Source organism: Sus scrofa, unplaced genomic scaffold, assembly GCF_000003025.6.
Source record: "Sus scrofa isolate TJ Tabasco breed Duroc unplaced genomic scaffold, Sscrofa11.1 Contig435, whole genome shotgun sequence".
Taxonomy (NCBI): Eukaryota; Metazoa; Chordata; class Mammalia; order Artiodactyla; family Suidae; genus Sus; species Sus scrofa.
Window position 1 is genome coordinate 15,624 of NW_018085206.1, and position 22,213 is coordinate 37,836.

Sequence of the window (22,213 nt, forward strand, 5' to 3'; positions counted from 1 at the left end):
CTCTAAACCAATGACTCTCTGGTCCACGTGGAAATACTTTCTCCTGTTCCTTCCCTGGACATAAATGTCTATTTGTAGCTACATATAAGTAAGTAAGCTGTTATAACAGCCAAGGCTTACTAAAACAAATAAGCCCGGATAAAGAAAAACTACAATAATAATAATTCTGACATGAACAATCAACGGCCTGGTTTCAACAAAGTAGTTATGCAAGAAAAGGGACATCCAACAACAAATGTTTGAGTTGGGAGAAACATATTTATAGCTAAATTCTCTCAGTTTATACTTCAGCAAGCTGTCATCTAAGGGTTTAAGTTTCTTGCTCAATTCTAAATGACCAAGATGGATTTAAACTGTAAAAGCCTTCTTAGTCCCCATGGGGATGATGTAATAATTCAACCTGCATCTGGACAAGCCTATCTAGATGATAACTAAGGGCTAGGGCTAGGTTCTCTCCACCTCCTCCTTGTGCTAGAGCTAACTCCACCCTTTCACTCTTCTTAACATTTCAGTAAGGCCTTGCAGCAGGGATCCTGAAAAAGACCTATCTGATTCCTAAGACCCAGCCACATCTATTATCGGGCACCTGAAGGTAGGAACCAATAAACTTAGCTGGTATTTCTGCAAACCAAGGGATGAAAGAGCATTACTTTGGAGCATCTGAAACACAGTCACTTCTGCTTGGCATTCAATCCTTACCAGAGCCCAAGGACATGCTCATTGTCATCTTTATCACACAGAGTAGTAGATTCCATTCAGAAAGGTTCGGTTACTTGCTTAAGGTAGCTGTCTTATGCTGTAGGGTCATGAGGAGAAATTAAGTCCCCTGGTGTCACATCTTTTAATTATCCTCCCCCACCCACCCAAGTGACTGCACCCAATCTTCTATGAATGGATGCTTAATTGTGTGCATATACTCCCACTATACACAATTGTGTTTGTCATTTCTCAAAATCTTTCTACCTTTCCTGCCACTGCTCCGATACAGGGGAAGCAAATTGCAGATAATGGAACGAATTAACCAAAGCCATCCAGAAGAGTTTATTCTACTAGGCTTTGCGGATCGTCCCTGGCTAGAGCTTCCTCTGTTCATTATTCTGCTTCTAACATACCCCATGGCCATGGTGGGAAACATAGCCATCATTCTGGTGTCACCTTAGACTCCCGTCTGCACAGCCCCATGTATTTCTTCCTCACCAACCTCTCCTTTCTGGACATGTGCTACACCACAAGCATTGTCCCTCAGATACTGTTTCACCTGGGAGGATCTGAGAAGACAATCAGCTACCTGCGCTGTGCCGTTCAGCTTTATTTCTTCCACATAATGGGAGGCACAGAATGTCTGCTTTTGGCTATTATGTCTTTCGATCGCTACATGGCCATCTGCAAGCCTCTGCACTACACCCTCATCATGAATCGGTGCACCTGTATTCTACTGGTGGCCACTGTGTGGCTGGGTGGAATGACCTACGCTGTCTCAGAGGCCACTGTCACATTACACTTACCACTGTGTGGTCACAACACACTGGATCACTTGATATGTGAGATTCCTGTTCTGAAAAGGCAGCCTGTGGTGAGAAGGGTCCAATGAGCTCACACTCTCTGTGGTTTGCATTTTCATGTTAGCTGTGCCACTATGCTTCATTCTTGCTTCCTATGCTTCTATGGACATGCTGTATTTAAGATTAAATCTTCGGAGGGAAGAAAAAAAGCCTTTGGCACATGTTCCTCCCATCTCATTGTAGTTTTCTTCTTTTATGGTCCAGCATTAGCATGTACCTTCAGCCCCCTTCCTCCATCTCTAGGGACCAGCCCAAGTTCATGGCTCTCTTCTATGGAGTGGTGACTCCTACACTCAACCCTTTCATCTACACTCTGAGGAACAAGGATGTAAAGGGTGCCTGGGGCAACCTGGTGAGGAGCGTTTTCACTTCCAAGTGATAGTTCGCAGACATCAATGACATTCTTTAACAAGTGAGTAGGTATATAGGAGTTTCTCTGACAAATCATTCTTGTCTCATACTTCCCCAGATCATGGCACAGGTCTTCTTGCCTTGTCCTGTTCTCATGTTCTTTCTAATGCTCTTAGACCAAGGGGACACTGGCTAATAATGCACCCATAAGGGCACTGTTTGTGGAAATGTATTAAAAAGAGTTCTATTCTGGTGGCACACACTAAAATTCTAATGGTGTTAAGAAGTGAATAAAGTAATAATATAAACCCATTCATTCAAGCTAGTCACCACGGCAACTATTCATCAGTGGATTTCCTATGACAGTGTCCCTTAAGAAATATTTCACCACTTTCTGCAAGATTGGCCATGTCTAAGAGCACACTGCACTGGCATTCAGAGTGAGACACTCTAAACCTTAGACCACTGGGCATCTATCCAGGGAAAACCATGACTCAAAAAGACACATGTCCTCCCAATGTCCATTGCAGCACTCTTGTCAATACCCAAGACATGGAAACAACCTAAATGCCCCTCAACAGAGGAGTGGATCCAGAAGATGTGGTACATATACACAATGGAATATTACTCGGCCATTAAGGAACGAAATACTGGCATATTTAGCAACATGGAAGACCTAGAAATTATCATGCTAAGTGAAGTCAGTCAGACAATCAGACACCAACTCAAATGCTTTCACTGACATGTGGTATCTGAAAAAAGGACACAGTGAATTCTTTGCAGAGCAGATACTGACTCGCAGACTTTGAAAAACTTATGGTTTCCAAAGGAGACAGTTCGGGGGATGGGAGGATGCACTGAGGTCACGGGATGGAAATCCTATAAAAATGGATTGGGATGATCATTGTACAACAATAAATGTAATCAATTCAAATAAATAAATAAATAAATAAACCTTAGACCAACCAGGAGTCTTATGAGACAATCAGCCTCAACTTATGGAGATGCTACTGCTTCCTTAAAGACTCATTGTGGGTCTTGTTTAACAAAAAAAGTATACAGGGTTTGAATATTTACCTAAAAACCTTAAAATATATTCTTAAATATTAAAATAAATTAAATAGGTGGACAAAATATGTGCATAAGTTTCTTAACATTTCTTTTAAAGAGCATAAGCATGAACCTTCTGAATCAGTAAGAGAAAATTAGTGATATAATAACGAACCACAACATGTAAACATTTGGCGCATGATGGAAACAGCCAGGAATGCCTTCTGAAACAGTGCAAGAATCATTATGAGAAAGAAACAATTGATATTTCTAGAATGGAAAGCAACTTGATTACTTCAAGCAACACAAGTAGCTCTCTGATGCTCAGAATCTGTATCATTAAAAGGGAAAGGTACCTTAGTTACAAAAATAAACTTAGTTCTAGGACTCATACTCAACCTAAAACTTCATTGAAAAATTAGTTATGTTTTTAAGCAAATAAAGGATTTTATTGTTACTTGATACTGAATTAATATGATGAGAAATCAACAGTGTTGTGTAGTGAAGAAATTAACAGGTAAGAAAAACGAGAATCATTGGAACTTTTCTGGCATGCATTCTGGTACAATCAAAATCTAAGCACACTATTGGTTGGAGAATGGCATGTTCTTCCAAACAAGAACCAACTGTGACCCGTATCTAATTTTAGTGTGTGTGTGTCTTTTGCCATTCTTGGGCCACTCCCACGGCATATGGAGGTTCCCAGGTTAGGGGTCGAATCGGAGCTGTAGCCACCGGCCTACACCAGAGCCACAGCAACGTGGGATCCGAGCCACCTCTGCAACCTACACCAAAGCTCATGCAACCTATCATGGATTGAATAACACAGACAAATGGCTCCAGTCTTTGTTCACGTCACCTCATACCCATTCCTGTGCAGCATATTCCCAAAACACATGCTCAGTTATCTCTTCTGTGTGTATCTCAGCAGTGCAGGCATAGACGTGTCATCAGATAATCACAGACACTAGCTCTGGCTTCCAGGCCACATACAGGTGTTTTATGCTCTTTTATTGGCCTCAGCGTCACATACTGTATTCTCTGTTTTACAAGAGTGGGACTGGAAGGTCACTGGTATCATATGATATTATTCTATTAATTTCACAAGTACACAGGCTTACTCTCACCCCATTAATCTCTTTACTGCCCCTCTTACCTCTTTGTTTCTCAAGTGTAGATTAGAGGGTTGAGGCTAGGTGGGACAACAGTATAAAAAAGGGCAATGAACTCTCCTTGATCTTGAGAACCTCCTGATGGGGGCTGGAGATATATAAACATTCCTGGAATGAGAAACAGGGACACAACCAGAAGATGGGCTCCACATGACCCAAAGACTTTCTGAAGTCCAGCTGTTGACTGCATCCTCAGCACAGCACGGGCAATGGCACCATAGGAGCTGAGAATGAGGATGACAGGTATGACAACAAAAACGGAGCTCCTGACCATGAGGGCCAGCTCATTAGCTGTCTTGTATCAACACAAGACAGTCGCAGCAGTGCTGGAACTTCACAGAAGAAATGGTCCGCTTGGCCATGTCCACACAGGGGTACCCAGGAGGTAAATGAGGAATGAAGTGCCGAGTTGGTGAAGCCACTTACCCAAGAAGCCACAGCCAACAGATGGCAGAAACGAGGGTGCATGAGGACAGTGTAACGCAAAGGTCTACATACAGCTGCATAACGGTCACAGGACATCACCACCAGCAGCTCACATCCTGTGGATCCCAGTGCAAGGGAAAAGTAAAGTTGAGTCATGCAACCTACATAAGACATGGCTTTTCCTGGGCCCCAGAGGTTGACCAGCAACTGGGGGATGAAGCTGGTAGAGATCCAGAAAAGACAGGTTTGAGAGGAAGAAGTACATGGGAGTGTGCAGATGGGAGTCCAGGTATGATAAGATAATGACGAACAGGTTGCCTGTCAATGTCATCAAGTAAAACATCAAGACAACCACAAAGAGTACTACTTCCACACGAGGCCAATTAGAAAAACCTAGTAGCCTCCAGAAGTTGCATTGAGTTTTTCCATCATCATTGACTCCTTTTACCTGACAAAAGAATTACACAGACTCAAAATAAATGGAAATACAACTGCCAAAGCAATTTCGAGAAAAAAGAACACAGCTATAAGTATAACCCTCTCAGATTTCAGATTATGCTACAAAGCAACGGTCATCAAAACAGCATGGTATTATCAAAAACAGACATATAGGTTCATGGAACAGAAAAGAGAGCCCAGAAATATGTAACTTCAGCATGCTACAGGCACAGCCAAAAATAAAAATCAAATAAAAATAAAATATCTCCCCACAAATTACTTGTTAATTACAAAATGAAAAGTAGTAGGCTTTACCAGAGGAAAACCTGGTGGACATCACCATAGTCAAGTAATCAATATTAACGTCGCCAATGTTGAGATAAACCAACAGTATGTGACTACTGACATGTTGCTCTAAACTGGACACAATGTCACTTCAGTCATATGCCTGCCAAAAATGCACAGCCTGACTTTTAAAATGAAGAAATATGAGACAAACCCACACTGAGACAAGTTGGGCAAAAGAGCTGGCCTGCCTTCACAAAAATATCAAATTCAGAGTTCTCGTTGTAGTTCAGCAGGTAACAAACCCAACAAGTATCCATGAGGATGTAGATTCAATCCCTGGCCTCACTCAGTGGGTCAAGGATTCAGCCTTGCCGTGAGCTGTGGTGTAGGTCACTGATGCAGCTCGGATCCGACATTGCTGTGACTGTGGTGTAGCCCGGCAGCTACAGCTCCGATTCAACCTCTAACCCTGGGAACTTCCATGTGCCTCAGATGTGGTCCTAAAAAAAACAAAAAACAAAACAAAACAAAAAGTACAGCTTGGGATATACTGATCTGTTGCATGAACCATCCTTCAGCATTCTTAAAGAATTTAGAAGGGATATGAGATAAGAGACAAAAAAAATAAAACTACCAGATGTAAGTAAAGATAGGAACTTTATGGTTAAATTTATTTTTACCAGGGAGTGAGAAATAAAGACCTCATCAAAGACTGTTTTCACAGACTGTGGAATGAAATATCTCGGTTTTCAAAAATACGACATGATGGGAGTTCCCATCGTGGCGCAGTGGTTAACGAATCCGACTAGGAACCATGAGGTTGTGGGTTTGGTCCCTGCCCTTGCTCAGTGGGTTAATGATCCGGCGTTGCCATGAGCTGTGGTGTAGGTCGCAGACGTGGCTCAGATCCTGCGTTGCTGTGGCTCTGGCGTAGGCCAGTGGCTACAGCACCGATTTGAACCCTAGCCTGGGAACCTCCATATGCCACGGGAGCGGCCCAAAGAAATAGCAAAAAGACCGAAAAAAAAAAAAATACGACATGATGGAGGAAAGAGTGGTGATATGAGTTTCCCCTTCCCATCCCCATATCACTAATCAGCTTACTTTACTCTTATGTTAGTCCTTTAATACTCTTAAATTACCACTTGAGTAACACTCAAACAACTACAACTCCTTTCACTTCTGTCCTTTCTGTGTCTGATCATATTCCCTCTATTTGACCAATTGATGCCTCTTTATGTAGGGACCAACCTGATCTCTGGTTTTCATCTCTTTCACATCACCAACATAAAGGGATGGCTGGATGTACCATAGAGTCTAACCTACCACATCACACTAGGAAAGCAGAGTCTGAAAATTACTATGGTTATCATGCTACACAACAGAGAATTCTGAGTCTACTGAAAGATATGGTTTAGCAGGGAAGAGGAGCTCATTAGAGCATTTAGTGTCTCAGGGGACCCCTTCTCCTAGAGCAAATGGAGTTTTATGGAAACAAAAGAATAATGGGACATGCTTTCCTTGACTGGGGCCATTGGGAGGGTAAATCCCAAAGTGGTAAGTAATGCCCTTCAAGGAGTTGTCCTGGTTACAACAGTTGCTGAGGAATACCTTCAACATGATACACTGTTGCCCAAAGAAAACAATGACTCTACAGACCAACCTTCACTGAGGAACATGCTCATGAAGCTGTCTTTGTAGGGAAGGGAACAGGTTGTCCTAAAATTTCTTCCCCAATTCCTCATCCTGCTAAGGGCCACATTTGAGGAATAACTTGTTAGGGGTGGTGTTAAGTGAGAGAGTAGAGAAGCATGAGACATTTGAAAAGTGGGATACATTAAAAACTAAATTGTACATTTTTACTATTAATTAGAGTTAATTGTCTCTGCCTAACATCTCTAAAATTCAAGGCCACGTTTAGCCCTGCAAAATATTGAAAATAATCTCTGAATACCATTCAAACTATAACTCAGAAGGTAACCACCAAAACTCTGAAAACTTAACGTAACTATTTAAAATTTCCAAAATATTTTTATGAATGATTTCCCTTGCTGTCTTATCAAGAGTTTTGCTATAGTATATAAAAAATGAAATTAAGACTATATCCAATAATTGACTTGTTGCTGTAACAAAAAAACATTATACGATGAGTTTATAAATTAATGAATATTTTTAAATTTTTATATTGTTTCTGGTTAATATAGTCCATCTATAGAAAGAAAATCTGAGTTTGAAAATTATATTTTATAATAAGATTATATTAAATTATAGATTTATAATTTAGTTCCCTGTGCTACACAGTAGGACCTCATCACTTATCCACTCTAAATGTAATAGTTTGCATCTACTAATCCCAAACTCCTAGCCCATCCCCTGGGCCACCACAAGTCTGTTCTCTAAGTCTCTGAGTCTGTTTCAGTTTTTTTAATAAGTTCATTTGTGCCTTACTTTAGATTGCACATATAAGTGATATCATTTTAAAAAGTATGATTTTAAGAGAGCATTTGGGTATTTTGCTTTCTGTTTAAGAGAAGTACCAGAAAACAGTCTTTATGTTTCTGTGGTCTTGACTGTTGTAAGCATTCAATAAGAAAAAGATATAAACATTTTCCACAGTGCTTAAAAAAAAGAAAAAGAAATATATATGCTGATTTTAGGTAATTTTCAGAGTCCATACTCATTCTCAGTGATATGAAACCAATGCAAAACATTTTGTCAGATTATCATAGACCATAAGGCACAAATCATGCGTGGAGGATTAAAAGGGAGAAATGACATTAATTAATCTCTGTAGGATTCTGGTAAATTGAGTATTTTATTTGAGAAGGGTGTGAATTAGAATAGATTATAAACTATTAAATTATCATGGACAGAGCTTCATGTGGAGTAGAGTTCTAGACACTGGTATTTGTTTATTATTAAATATGATTTATTTATTTTCCCATTCTTTTCATCTTCATAAGCTATTAGGAAAAAATAAACACTTCAAGAGTGAGAACACACCAGTGACTTATAATATGATGATACCACTGAGGTTGGGGTAGAACAGGGCCTAGGTTATCAAAATGCCAGAAGAAGCTGTTCATTCTCATCTAATCGAGACAAATGTTAATACATAAGATTTGAAAGAATAGATCAAATTATAAGGATATATCAAAAATAACCCTATCATTTGTATTCTAAGGTATTGCCTGGTCATTTAGAAGCTTATTGGGTTCACAGGTTGACTAGATCCCACAAGGGCAAGTTTACAAGAATTAATCATTTGTTTAAAGTGATCTTGGTTTTCCCTGATCCAAAGATAAAAGTCAGAATGTCAGTGGCATGTAGGGAAATATCTCTTGGGTTAAATATGAGTGGAAAAATGAAAGATTTGAAACTCCCCCAATTACAGAAAGGAAAGAAGGAAAAATATTGAGCTTACTTCCCCTTGTACATACTCAGATTTTGGAAATCACTTTCGTATACCTGACAAAATAAAAAGACATACAATGTTAGTAAGTATTCACAGTCAAGACCCATAATAATCATCCCCAAAAATGTGTGCATCTCCAATCTCATATCTGTTTAATGTCTCATTGCTAAGACTTCTACTCAAATGTGCACTTCTCCCTAAGAGCATTTCATTTTGGAGTTGTCAATCATGTCCTTTTCACCAACACTCACTATCTTCCCAAGAGGTAAAACAAGGCTATGAGAAAAGAAAAGGAACAATATCAGATCTTTAGAAATCTGTATTTTGGTAGGTTTCTCTGACTATTCTGCTCTAGAGCTAATTCTTTTCACGATTTCCCTCACATTTTATCTGTTTCCTCTCCTGGGAAATATAAATATTTTCTTGCTTTCAACTCTAAATTTTCAGTTCCTCAAACCAATGTTGTGTCAGGGAGTCACCTTTTCATTACTAGAAGTGTGTCTTACCATAGGCTCCATTCACTCAATGTTATATAGTTGTATCTGGGGTGCAGATAAAGGTCATAACCTATCTAGGTTTGCCATCAAGCACTGGAAAAGGTGAAATGTATTCACCTGGCTGTCAAGACATATGACAAGTAAGCTGCAGTCTGGAAAACCTTGTACTAAATGGCATCATGTACTTACAAATTTGGTAATGGTCATATTGGACCCAAGGTCCAGATGCTGCACTACTGTGTAGACACTATGACCCTTAAGGCTTTTGTCTTCACAACCCTTATCATTGGGTGTCTCATTCTCTCATCTCTCATAGGTACATTGCATGTGATAACTTGACCTTAACCTTGTTTAGCATTGGTATTACTTCTTCTTAAATGTTCAATATAGTACTAGTGTAGATACATAAGCCTGTAGGTTTTTAACTAACTCAGGAGCTGGAGAAAAGAAAACCTTCAACATCTGTATTTCCTGATCATGTACTTCTCCTATGCTACCCCAAGTTAGGTGATGATGGGATGATGATGATTGATAGATATATAGATAGATAGATATATAGATAGATAGACAGACAGACATACAGACAGCAATATATTCAGATTATACGTATAAATATCTCTCCAGCAAACAAAATTTTATTGCTAAAACTAGGGCAAGTTCCTTACTCTCTTCAGTGTCAATACCTTCACCAATACCTTGAGAAACAAGGATGTCTGTGAAGATAAAGCTTAAGAAGGTTGTGTCTATTTTGAGAATTATTTTTTAAGTCCATATAATATATATATACATATATATATACACATATATACATATATATATATATTCCCAGATCTAATATAATAAAGATGGTTCTGGTACTAACAAATCAAAAAGGCCCTTATTGGGGCAAGTAATGAGTTGCTTATCCCAAGGAATATACAATAGCATAGTATTCCTAAGCTGTTTGTCCCCCATGCCTTCTTCCAAGACTCTAAATCACCCATTGATCAATAAGGCCTTCTAGTTCTGGAGATTACAATGACCTGCACTTGTTACAAACTTGCCTTTACTATACACTAGAATTTTCCACTCTCAAGACAAATTCTTTAGTTTTCCCTGGCAGCCTGGCTCCCACCCCTGGGTTTGGGGATACAACTCCACACGTCATGTCATCTACCTGCAGCTACAGCAGCCAGCTGCAAGCAAGGAGACTAATCATTGCCCAGGATGATCCAACGACAACCCAAGGAATGGAATATTTGAATCAAACACTTCAAGAAAAGAGTTATTTTGCAGATGAGATTAAGATGGCCAAATAGAAGGACTGGAGTTCAACTTCTCTCCTAAAAACAACAAAATTAAAACCAAATGCTGAACAACCTTCAACCAAATGGACTGGAAACTTTCAAAAAGATATCCTACTCCAGAAGACAAATAGGAGGCCATATCAAGAAGTAGGAGGGGCGATTACATGATATAAACAACCCCACACCTCCCAGGTGGGAAGCCCACAGACTGGAAAGTAACTGTATCACAGAGACTCACCTACAGGAGTGAGAGTTCTGAGCCCCACATCAAATCCCCAGGCCTAGGGATCAGGCACTGGGAGAAAGAGCCCCTGGAGCATCTGGCATTGAAGGCCAGTGGGGCCTGTGTGCAGGAGCTCCGTGGGACTGGGGGAAATGGAGACCCTGTTCTTGAAAGACTCACACAGACTTTCATGTGCACTGGGTCCCAGGGCAAAGCAAAGGCTCCATAGGAATATGGGTCAGACCTGACTGCAGTTCTTGGAGGATCTCCCGGGAAAACAGGGGGTGACTGTGGCTCATTGTGGGGAAGGACATTGGAAGCAAAGCTCTTGGGAATATCCATCAGCATGTGTTTCTCTGGTGGTGGTCATTTTGGGAAAACCTGACCTCACCCATCAGCGCTGAGAAGCCCCAGGCCAAACAACAATCCAAGTGGGATCACAGCCCACCCATCAGTAAACAGCCTGCCTAAAGAGCCCAGGCACACAGCCACGTCTAATCTCACCCAGGGACAAAGCCCTATCCAGCTGGTGCACAGCCCTATCCACCAGTGGGCAGGCACCTATCCCTCCCATCAGGAAGCCTAGAGCAAGCCCCTGGACCAACTTCAGCCACAAGGGAGGCAGACACAGAAATAAGAGAAGTTAAAACTGTATTATCTGCAAAAAGGGCACCACACCAAAAACCTATAAAAATGAAAAGACAGACAACTGTAACTCAGATAAGGGAGAAACAAAAAAACCTCAGAAAAAACAAATTCTTTAAACTTGTGTGAACAACACAAAAGCTACATAGAAGATAGAAATGATGTACAATAGTCAAATATTTATAGATTTATAGGAAATTATCACTTTTACTAGAATCTTTATTCTCTCATATCTGTTTTTTGTCATTCTTTTATGATAACACCAACTGTGCCACTCCCTTCAGTCAAAGAAATCACAAAGGAAATTAGAAAGTCTTTGAGGAGTTCCCGTCCTGGCGCAGTGGTTAACGAATCCGACCAGGAACCATGAGGTTGCGGGTTCCGTCCCTGCCCTTGCTCAGTGGGTTAAGGATCCGGCGTTGCCGCGAGCTATGGTGTACATTGCAGACGCGGCTCGGATCCCGCGTTGCTGTGACTCCGGCGTAGGCCGGTGGCTACAGTTCCGATTCGACCCCTAGCCTGGGACCCTCCATATGCCGTGGGAGCGGCCCCAAAGAAATAGCAAAAAGACAAAAAAAAAAAAAAAAAGTCTTTGAAACAAAGTGAAAATTAAAATAGAAAATGTCAAAATATGTGAGATGCAGCTAAATCAGTGCTTAAAGAAAAATGTATAGATTTAAATGCTTATTTTAAACAAAGGGAAATGATCTAATATCAATGACAGAAGCTTTTACCTTAAAAGGCTAAAAAAGGAAGATGATGTTAAACTAAAATTTAGCAAAGGAAAGGGAATGGTAAATATAAAAGTAGATCTGTGAAATACAAAGTTATTGAAAATAAAATATGAAACTGACAAATCTCTATCTAGACTGATTCACACAAAAGTGTGGGAGATATAAACTACTAGATCAGAAATAAAATGGAGGTCAGTAGGAATCCTACAAACATTAGGAGGACAATAATGGAATATTATGAATAATAAAGTTGATGACAAAGGTGAAATCAGTAGATTCTTTGAAAGATACAAATAATCAAAACAGATTCTTAAAGAAACAGAAAAATCTTAATACTTTTATAACAATGAAAGTAATTGAAGTTTTAATCTAAAATGGTCCCACAAAAAGAACTATGGACTTATATATCCACAAGAGTATTATATTGAACATTTAAGAAGAAGTAATACCAATGCTAAACAAACTCTTTCAGAAAATAGAGAAGGGAATATTCGCCAAGTCATGTAATAAATCCAGCATTAAGTTGGTACAGAAACTAGACACATACATCACAAGAAAAGAAAAATACTGTTTAATATTGCTCATGATTATAGACACTAAAACTCTTACCAAAAAAAGATTAGCAAATGAAGTCCAGAATGGCCTTAAAAGAACAATATATTATATCAAGAGGTTTTTTCCCCTCAGGAGACAAGGTTATTTCAATTTACGAAAATTAACCAATGAAATTTACTGTATTAATTGAATAAAGAAGAAAGGCTATCAGATCATCTCACAAAATGCAGAAAAAGTGTTGGACAGAATTTTCATACCCTTGCATGATAAACCTCAGAAAAGCAAGAAAAAAATGCAACTTCCTAAACCTGGTAGAGGACACAGATAACGCATAGCTAATATACTTATTAGTAAAAGACAATACTTTCCCCTTAAGATTAGGGCAAGCATTTTGGCTCCCAGTTCTTCCATTCAACATTAAGCTGGAAATCACAGCCAGTGCAACAGAGTAACATAGCAATATAAAAGAAATAACAGTTGGAGAGAGAGAAATAAAAGTCCTTATTTATGAATGACATGATCATGTACTCAGAAAATCTTTAAAAATCTATTAAAAGTCTACCAGAAATAAAATGCGTATTTAGCAGTCACAGGATACAAGGTCAATATGCAAAGATCAATTGTACTTCTATGTCATTCACAATGGCATTCGAAAACATTAAATACTTAGGGATGAATTTTGCCAAATAGGTACAAAATCTGTATAATAAAAACATCAATCCTTCTGAGAGAAACTAAAAAGATGTAATTAAATAGAGATATATACTGGGTTCCTAAATCAGAAGACTCAATATCACCAAGATGTCAGCTCTTTCCAAATTGGTATACAAATTCAATGCAACCACAATCAAAATGCCAGCATGCTTTTTTGTAGAAACTATGCATATTTCATTAAAGTTAAAAACTTGCTCTTCGAAAGACACTATTAGAAAATAAAAGCATACCACAGACTGGAAGAAGATATTTATAAAACATTTATCTGACATAGGACTTGAGTCAAGAATATGTAAATACCACTTAGAATTCAATAAGAAGAAGACATCCATGTATAAAAATGGGTAAGTTTTTAAGACATCCATTAGATGAATCAAGTTGTTTTCAGAGCCTGGTATTAACTGCTTCAGATATTTGATCCTCTAACATTATTTAACATGATTGTTCCCAGTTTACAAGTTCTCATGAATTAGCAGTCTATAAATCACAATGTTAGAAATTGTTCCCACTATCCATATACTTCTAACTACCTTGAAAAAGTAGAGGGAAAAGAGAAGCCTATATCTGCTGTATTAATTGAGAATCTCTCATAGCTGTGATTTTTTTGGTCATTATCTACCATAGGGAATGGTAACTTTAAAAAATATGGTCCAATTTTCTGTTCTACATTAAAAAAAAAAAAACTCATGCTACACAGCAAAGACTAATGATATTTAAAAAGAAAAGCTTTAAGGTACCTTAAATTTAAACGATATCGTTGTCATTAACTAACTCAACTAAAGGAAATTAAACTTGTTCTGTTTGTTTGGTTTTATTTCATGTAATGAGATTACCTTCCTGCAGAAATTACCATCTGGTATTTATTTTCAAGGTTTTGGCCAAACTTCTTTTGTTTTAGATTTTTTTAAAGATACATTAATTTATTAGCATTGTGCCCATTGGAAACTAAGTCCTATACAGATACTTCATTTTCTATCTTAACACTGTCATTTCCACCACTAGAAAGTGAGTTCTATTCAGGAAAAATTCATCTATGTTACCAAGCCAACAATCTAGAAGATATTTAGCCAATGAATTGAATGAATGAACGAATGAATAAGTAGATAAATAAAGGAATGGATGAAGGAATGAACCATTTAGAACAGGCAATTCTTTATAATATATATATATATAGGCCCACAGAACAAAACACTCATGTAATGTAGTATCTTGGAAAAAGTGTGTTCCAGCCAAATAATTTTTACCATTTAGGTAAATGTAATGGCTATTAATGACCAAAAACTCCATTAGCCTAAGTCTTTGCTGTATGCCCCTCTCTTTCTATAGATACTAATATTTGCTCTATAAATTAGCATATTAATTTTAAAACCCACTGCCTAACTTCTATAGACACTAAATATTGAATAGATTAAAGTGGTACACATCAAAAAGTTTATCTCTAGATAATAGTCCAGAATTAACCAATTGGTTAATTGGTTAACCAATTGGTTAATTCTTTTAATTAAAAGAACAACAAATTTGGAGCAGAACTTTTCTTCTAAACTTGCTGGGTTATAGATCAAAAATAAGTCTCAGAGTTCCCATCGTGACTCAGTGGTTAACAAATCCGACTAGGAACCATGAGGTTGAGGATTTGATCCCTGGCCTTGTTCAGTGGGTTAAGGATCTGGCATCACCGTGAGCTGTGGTGTGGGTCGCAGACATGGTTTGGGTCCCACATTGCTGTGGCTCTGGTGTAGGCTGGCAACTGCAGCTCCATTTGGACCCCTAGCCTGGGAATCTCCATGTGCTGCAGGTGCGGCCATAGGAAAGACAAAAAAAAAAAAAAAAAAGTCTCAAAGGACCAGAAGAACCCTCCAAGATAGATAATACTCTTCAAACAAAAGCTGCTAAACAGGTGATCCATCACATCTCCCTCTCCCACCCCATTAATCTTTTAACTGCCCCCTTTATATCTTTGTTTCTCAAGGTATAGATTAGAGGGTTTAGGCTAGGTGTGACAACAGTATAAAAGAGGGCAATGAACTTTCCTTGATCTTGAGAACCTCTTGTTGGGGGCTGGAGATATATGCACATGACTGGAATGAAAAACAGGGATACAACCAGAAGATGGGCTCCACATGACCCAAAGACTTTCCGAAGTCCAGCTGTTGACTGCATCCTCAGCACAGCATGGGCAATCGCACCATAGGAGCTGAGAATGAGAATAAGTGGTATGATCACAAAAATGGAGCTCAACACCATGAGGGTCAGCTCATTAGCACGGGTATCAACACAAGACAGTCGCAGCAGTGCTGGAACTTCACAGAAGAAATGATCCACCTGACGATGTCCACACAGGGGTACCCAGGAGGTAAATGAGGAGTGAAGTGCTGAGGTGGTAAAGCCACTTACCCAAGAAGCCACAGCCAACAGATGGCAGAAACGAGGGTGCATGAGGACAGTGTAATGCAAGGGTCTACATACAGCTGCATAACGGTCATAGGACATCACCACCAGTAGCACACGCTCAGCAGTTCCCAATGCAAGAACAAAATAGAGTTGAATCATGCACCCGACATAAGAAATGTTTTTCTCTGGGCCCCAGAGGTTGACCAGCAACTGGGGGATGGAGCTGGTGGTATAGCAGAGATCCAGAAAAGACAGGTTTGAGAGGAAGAAGTACATGGGAGTGTGGAGATGGGAGTCCAAGTATGACAAGATAATGATGAACAAGTTGCCTATCAATGTCATCAAGTAGAACATCAAAATAACTACAAAGAGAACTAACTCAAGGTGAGGCCAATTAGAAAAACCCAGTAGAATAAAGTAATCTTCAGAACTTGCATTTTTTTCCTTCATCATTCATTTTTTTCCAATACCTGAGGAAAGAAGCACATAAACTGAAGGATGCCCCACTCATTGTCAAACCCCTGAAAACTGATTGGGGAAAAAATCTATGCCATTTCCAAATACTGCAATATGACAGTACGATTTGTATGGTTTTGTTTTGAAGTTTCATTCAGACATTTGCCCTGTTGTAGATACAATTAATAACTTCTCAAGCTAATGAGTTCCTTTGTGCATCCATAAGTTAGCATTTGGATAAATGATTAAAGACATCCCATATCTTTTCATTTAAAAAAAAAACCCTTTTTTTACAAAAAGAAAATCTTTATCCTCCTTTCCCTAATGTTCAGATTATTTCCAATTTTGTGATTACACAGAAAGAAATATCTCCAGTTTTAATCATCTTACATAAAGCTGAGAGAATTTACCATGAGATGAAAAACAATTCAGTAGTAACTTTAAAATGTCGATGTTGAATGAAAAAGTCAATTTCAGTTGAATATGTTTGTAGAAAGGATGAAATATTCTTATTTATTTATGTCAGCTTATTCTCAGACAAAAATAACATGAAAATACAAGTATAAAGACACATGCATGCACACACCAACTTATTAATATTCACAATAATGAGCTAAGATGAATCTCATTGCATGAGTATCAACACATGATAATCACAGCAGTGCTGAAACTTCACAGAAGTGGTCCACTGGACAATGTCCACACAATGGCACCCAGAAGGTAAAGGAGGAATGAAGTGCTGAGGTGGTAAAGCCACATACTCAAGTGGCCTTTATGGAAACAAAGAAACAAAAACGACTGATAGTCTTGATTAATTAACTGAGAAGTGAAATAGATTGGAGAATTCAGTGATAAAATGCTTCCAAACATAAATGAGAAGACAACTTTTTTTGGAAGACAAAAAAAAAAGGGACAGTCAAAGAAAAGGTTTAGGAAGGAGCAAGAAAGGGAAAGTGTTTGGATCAGGAAAGACAGGAGGAACTCTGATTGTGGTACTTGAAAGTGCATATATCACAAGGTTGTGAGATCTGGAAAATAAGGCTAAAAGGTAGTTTCCACAAAATTTCTTAGAATAAGAGCTAAGAAATTAAATTCTAAGCCATAATTTATAATTTCATCATATGTCTTTAGGTCTACGATTTGAAATGAGAGAATCTGAATAGAAAATTCACTAATTTTTAACAGACAAAGACATGGGAGTTCCCTGTTGTGGCTCAGCGGAAAAGAACCCAGCTAGTATCCATAAGGAGCAGGATTTTATCCCTGGCCCTGCTCAGTGGGTTAAGGATCTGGCATTGCTGTGAGCTGTGGTGTAGGTCACAGATGTGGCTCGGATCTGGGGTTGTTGTGGCTATGACGTAGGTCAGCAGCTGTAGCTCTGATTTGACCCCTAGCCTGGGAACTTCCACACACCATGGTGTGGCCCTAAAAAGCAAAAAAATGAAAAATTTTAAAAATAAGGGACAATGACATGAATATCACATAAAATCCAAATACAAGGTCATCTTGTGGTGGTTCTTTTGTTAAAAAAAATAATAATAATAAAGTTAAGAAATTCAAATGTTTACTAATAGTTTGATTTTCAGTTGCTTATTTTCTCTGTGCATTATCCATCTTTCATAGAAAAAATAAACACTTTTATTATATAGTTATTGCTGCAAGTCACAGTAATCCACCATTGAAATATTCCCAAACAGCTTTGCCCTGCCACTTCTGCTCCTCTCACATTCTCTAATTGAATAGGACAAAAGACAAATTCAACCCAAACAGATTCACCTCCAATCTTTTGAGGGACTTTTTTTACTGGCTTAAAAAAACCAGAGGTGTCTGATTGGTTGAGTTACAAGCTGGAGACCCAGGAACATTGAAGTTGGCTAAGACTGATTTAGGCAGGCATAGAGGTATCTATATACCATTTGATGTTATTGGTATTGTCAATGACTATCAGCTTTTCAAGGTATGACAGAAAAATTCTAATGGATTTTTAAAATTCTCCTAGAATAAGGATTAATACATCATAAGATATTTGAATTCAAATGCTATGGGTACTTTTTCTGATGCAGACATAGTTTTCCTCCCTTATAAAGCTGTCTTAATTTCATACTATATTAATTAAAAGAAAGTAGCAGCTTTTTTATTACCTGTCTTTCAGAATTTTTCTAAAAGTAAAAAGGGATAAGAGGTAAGGGACAGAAAAAATACAGAATTCAGGAAGATAAAACTTCAAAGGTTTGTGGTTTGATTTTCTTCTTAGTGGAAAAGAGGTAAATGAAGACCCTATCAAAGGTAGACTTTATAAACCATGGAATAAAATATTTTCTTTCTTCCATTAAGTCATTACTGGGAAAGCAGATGGCTTGGCACTTTCTTCTCACCCCCATTGTTACTAATAGACATTTTTCTAAGTCTTGTCCTATTCGTTCCTTTACAGTAAACCTGGTTTAGTGCTCCATCAACTTCTTTCAATACTGACCTCCCTGTGTTTGTCCACCTTCTCTATCATTCTCTTCCTGTCTATGCCTTCATCATGTATAAACTAATATGAAGCTCTCTGGTTGTCATGTGACCTAAGAACATTAACCTAATTGCCCTCATAGTCCATCTTTGCTAATGTACATAATCTAACTATCGAAAGTAGTCTGAAAATAATTATGATTACCATTGCCACAGAAGAGAGAGCCTAGGTTTATCCAAAAGATTTCCTTTTAGCAGAACATGGGAACTCTTTAGGGCATTTAAGGTATCAGGGGATGCACCCCTTACTCCAGAGCAAATGGGGCTTTTACAGGAACAAAAAGAGTAATATGACTTTCTTTTCTTGACTGGGGCCATTGGGAGGATAAATCCCAGGGTTGCAGTTAATGCCCTTCAAGGAGCTTTCCTGGTTAAATTGGTGTCATAGTCACAAGGAAAAACTCTTCACAGAAATGCATTCAGCATAATAATGAACTCATACTAAAATGACAATAAATTTTTCACCAACAAACAAAACACTAGCAAGTTGAATCCAACAATACATTATGTTGGATTCACATACACTATGTTCAAGTAGAATTTATCTCAGGGATGCAAGGATTTTTCAATATCTATAAATCAATCAGTGTGATATATACCATATAAACAAATTGAAAAAAAACATATGATCATCTCAATAGATGCAGAAAAACTTCTGATAAAACTCAACATCCATTTATGGTTTAAAAAAAAACTCTCTATAAAAGAGGACATAGAGGGAACATACTTCAACATAATAAAGCCCATATATAACAAACCCACAGCTAAAAATCATACTTGAGGATGAAAAACATGAAAGCATTTCCTCTAAGATCAGAAACCAAATAAGGATGTCCACTCTTGCCACTTTTATTCAATATAGTTTTGGAAGTTCTAGCCACAGCAATCAGAAAAGAAAAAGAAATAAGAGGAATCCAAACCATAAAGGAAGAAGTAAAGCAGTCACTATTTGCAGATGACATGATGTCATGTATAGAAAATCCTAAAGATACCACAAGAAAACTACTTGAGCTCATTGATGAATTTAGCAAAGTTATAGGAAACAAAATTAATACACATAAATCCCTTACATTTCTATAAACTAACAATGAAAGAGCAGAAAGAGAAATTAAGGAAACAATCTCACTTACCATCACATCGAAAAGAATAAAATACCTAGGAACAAACCACCTAAAGAGGAAAAAGACCTGTACTTGGAAAACTACAAGACAATAATGAAAGAAACTGAAGACAAAACAAATAGATGGAAAGATATAACAGGTTCTTGGATTAGAAGAAAAAATATTATTAAAATGGCCATACTACCCAAAGCAATCAAAAGATTCAATGAAATCTCTATTTGAAATATCAGTGACATTTTCACAGAACCAGAACAAATAATTTTAAAATCTGTATGGGGAGTTCCCATTGAATCTGACTAGGAACCATGAGGTTACAGGTTCGATCCCTGGCCTCATTTAGTAGGTTAAGGATCTGGTGTTGCCGTGAGCTGTGGTGTAGGTCGCAGATGCGGCTCAGATCCCGTTTTGCTGTGGCTCTGGTGTAGGCCAGCAGCAACAGCTCCGATTAGACCCCTAGCCTGGGAACCTCCATATGCTATGAGTGTGGCCCTAAAAGGACAAAAGACTAAAAATAAATTAATTAATTTAAAAAATGACGATTAAAAAAAATGAAATCTGTATGGAAACACGAAAGACTCTGAATAGCCAAAACAATCTTGAGAAAAAAAGAAGACAGCTGGAGGAATCATCGTCGCTGATTTCAGACTACACTACAAAGCTACAGTAATCAAAACAGTATAGTACTGGCACAAAAACAGACACATGGATCCATGGAACAGGAGACCCCAGAAATAAACCCACACACTATGGTCAATTCATCCACAACAGAGGAGACAAGAACATACAATGGAGAAAAGACAGTTTCTTCAGAAAGTGGTGCTAAGAATACTGAAGAGCTATGTGTAAAAGAAGGAAATTAGGACATTCTGAGGAGTTCCTGCCCTGGCACAGTGGGTTAAGGATCCAGTGTTGCCACAGCTGTGATATAGATGGCAGCCGTGCCCTAGCCCAGGAATTTCCACAGGCTATGGGTGTGGCAAAAAAAATTCTCTAACACCATATACAAAAATAAACTCATAATGGATAAAAGACCTAAATGTAAGACCAGATACTAAAAAATTCCTAAAGGAAAACTTAGGCAGAACACTCTTTGACAAAATCACAATAATATCTTTTTGGATTCATAAAAGCAGATGAATGTGATTCAGTGTGATAGTACTAGGAGGTAAGCCTTCAGGAGGTGACTAGGTCACAAGGACAGAGCTCTCAAGAATGGAAATAGTGCTCTTCTAAAAGACTCCACAGAGCTCGCTTGCCCCTTCTGCCCAGAGAGGACACAACAATAAGACTGCATCTATAAACTAGGAAAGTAGACCATCACCAGACACCAAATCTGCCAGCATCTTGATCTTGGCTTTCCCAGCTTCTAAAATTATAAGAAATAATTGTTGGGAGTTTCCCAAGTCGTGGCACAGCAGAAATGAATCCAATTAGGAACCATGAGGTTGTGGGTTCGATTCCTGGCCTCACTCAGTGGGTTAAGGATCCAGCATTGACGTGAGCTTTAGACTGCAGATGAGGCTCAGATCTGGCTTTGCTGTGGCTGTGACATAGGCCAGCAGCTGTAGCTCCAATTAGACCCCTAGCCTGGGAACCTCCATATGCCACAGGTGTGGCCCTTAAAAGACAAAAGACAAAATAATAATAATAATAATAATAATTGTTGGTTTAAGTCCCCAGTCACAATATTTTTGTTATAGCAGCCCAAAGAGACTAAGACAATACATTTTTAAAAAGCAAAATGTATAGTAAGGGCTATTAAAGAAAAAATATGAAAACTTGATAGAGAAGACTGGGGTGGAGAGGATCTTAGTTTAGATTAGAAAATCAAGGAAGCTCTCATTGAATAGATGATAGCTGAGAAACAAAGTGAAAATAAAGAACACAACTTGGGACAATGTTACTGGTAAGTGGGACAGTGCAAAAACCTTTTAAATGCTTGCATTCCTAGAGAGACACAGGGGTGAAGAGAATGGAAGAAGTTTGGTCGGATAAAAGGGGCTAGGTCATGATAAGGAGTCTGAATCTTATTCTAAGTGTGTAAAGATTCTTAAAAGATTTCAAAAAAGTAAATGGAAAAAAATAAAAATTTTAAGAACACTTTTAGCTGCCAAATGGAGAGTGGATTGAAAAGGAATAAAGTTAGAGGAGGGAAACAAGTTTGGAGGCCATTGGATGATGTCAGGGGTAGAGAGTGGCTCATTGTTGGCAGTAGCCATAAATAAGGAGAGAAGAGGTAAACCTTGAAATAGGTAAAATTTTCAAGGTGAGGGCAAGGGAGTAATTAAGGATGGCCTTAGGTTTCTGGCCAGTAATACGTAGATATTTGTCCCATTTACTATGCTTAGGAAGAATGAAGAGAGAGCAGATTTGGC

The 22,213-nt window shown here is 38.3% G+C and overlaps 3 pseudogenes; 1 reads left to right on the forward strand and 2 right to left on the reverse strand.

Annotated features, from left to right (window-relative positions):
- Positions 1–1,007: 1,007 nt before the first annotated feature.
- Positions 1,008–1,941, forward strand: LOC100513665 (annotated as a pseudogene).
- A 2,078-nt stretch (positions 1,942–4,019) lies between these two features.
- On the reverse strand, positions 4,020–9,406 carry LOC110258792 (annotated as a pseudogene).
- A 5,790-nt stretch (positions 9,407–15,196) lies between these two features.
- Positions 15,197–16,204, reverse strand: LOC110258791 (annotated as a pseudogene).
- Between the last annotated feature and the right edge of the window lie 6,009 nt (positions 16,205–22,213).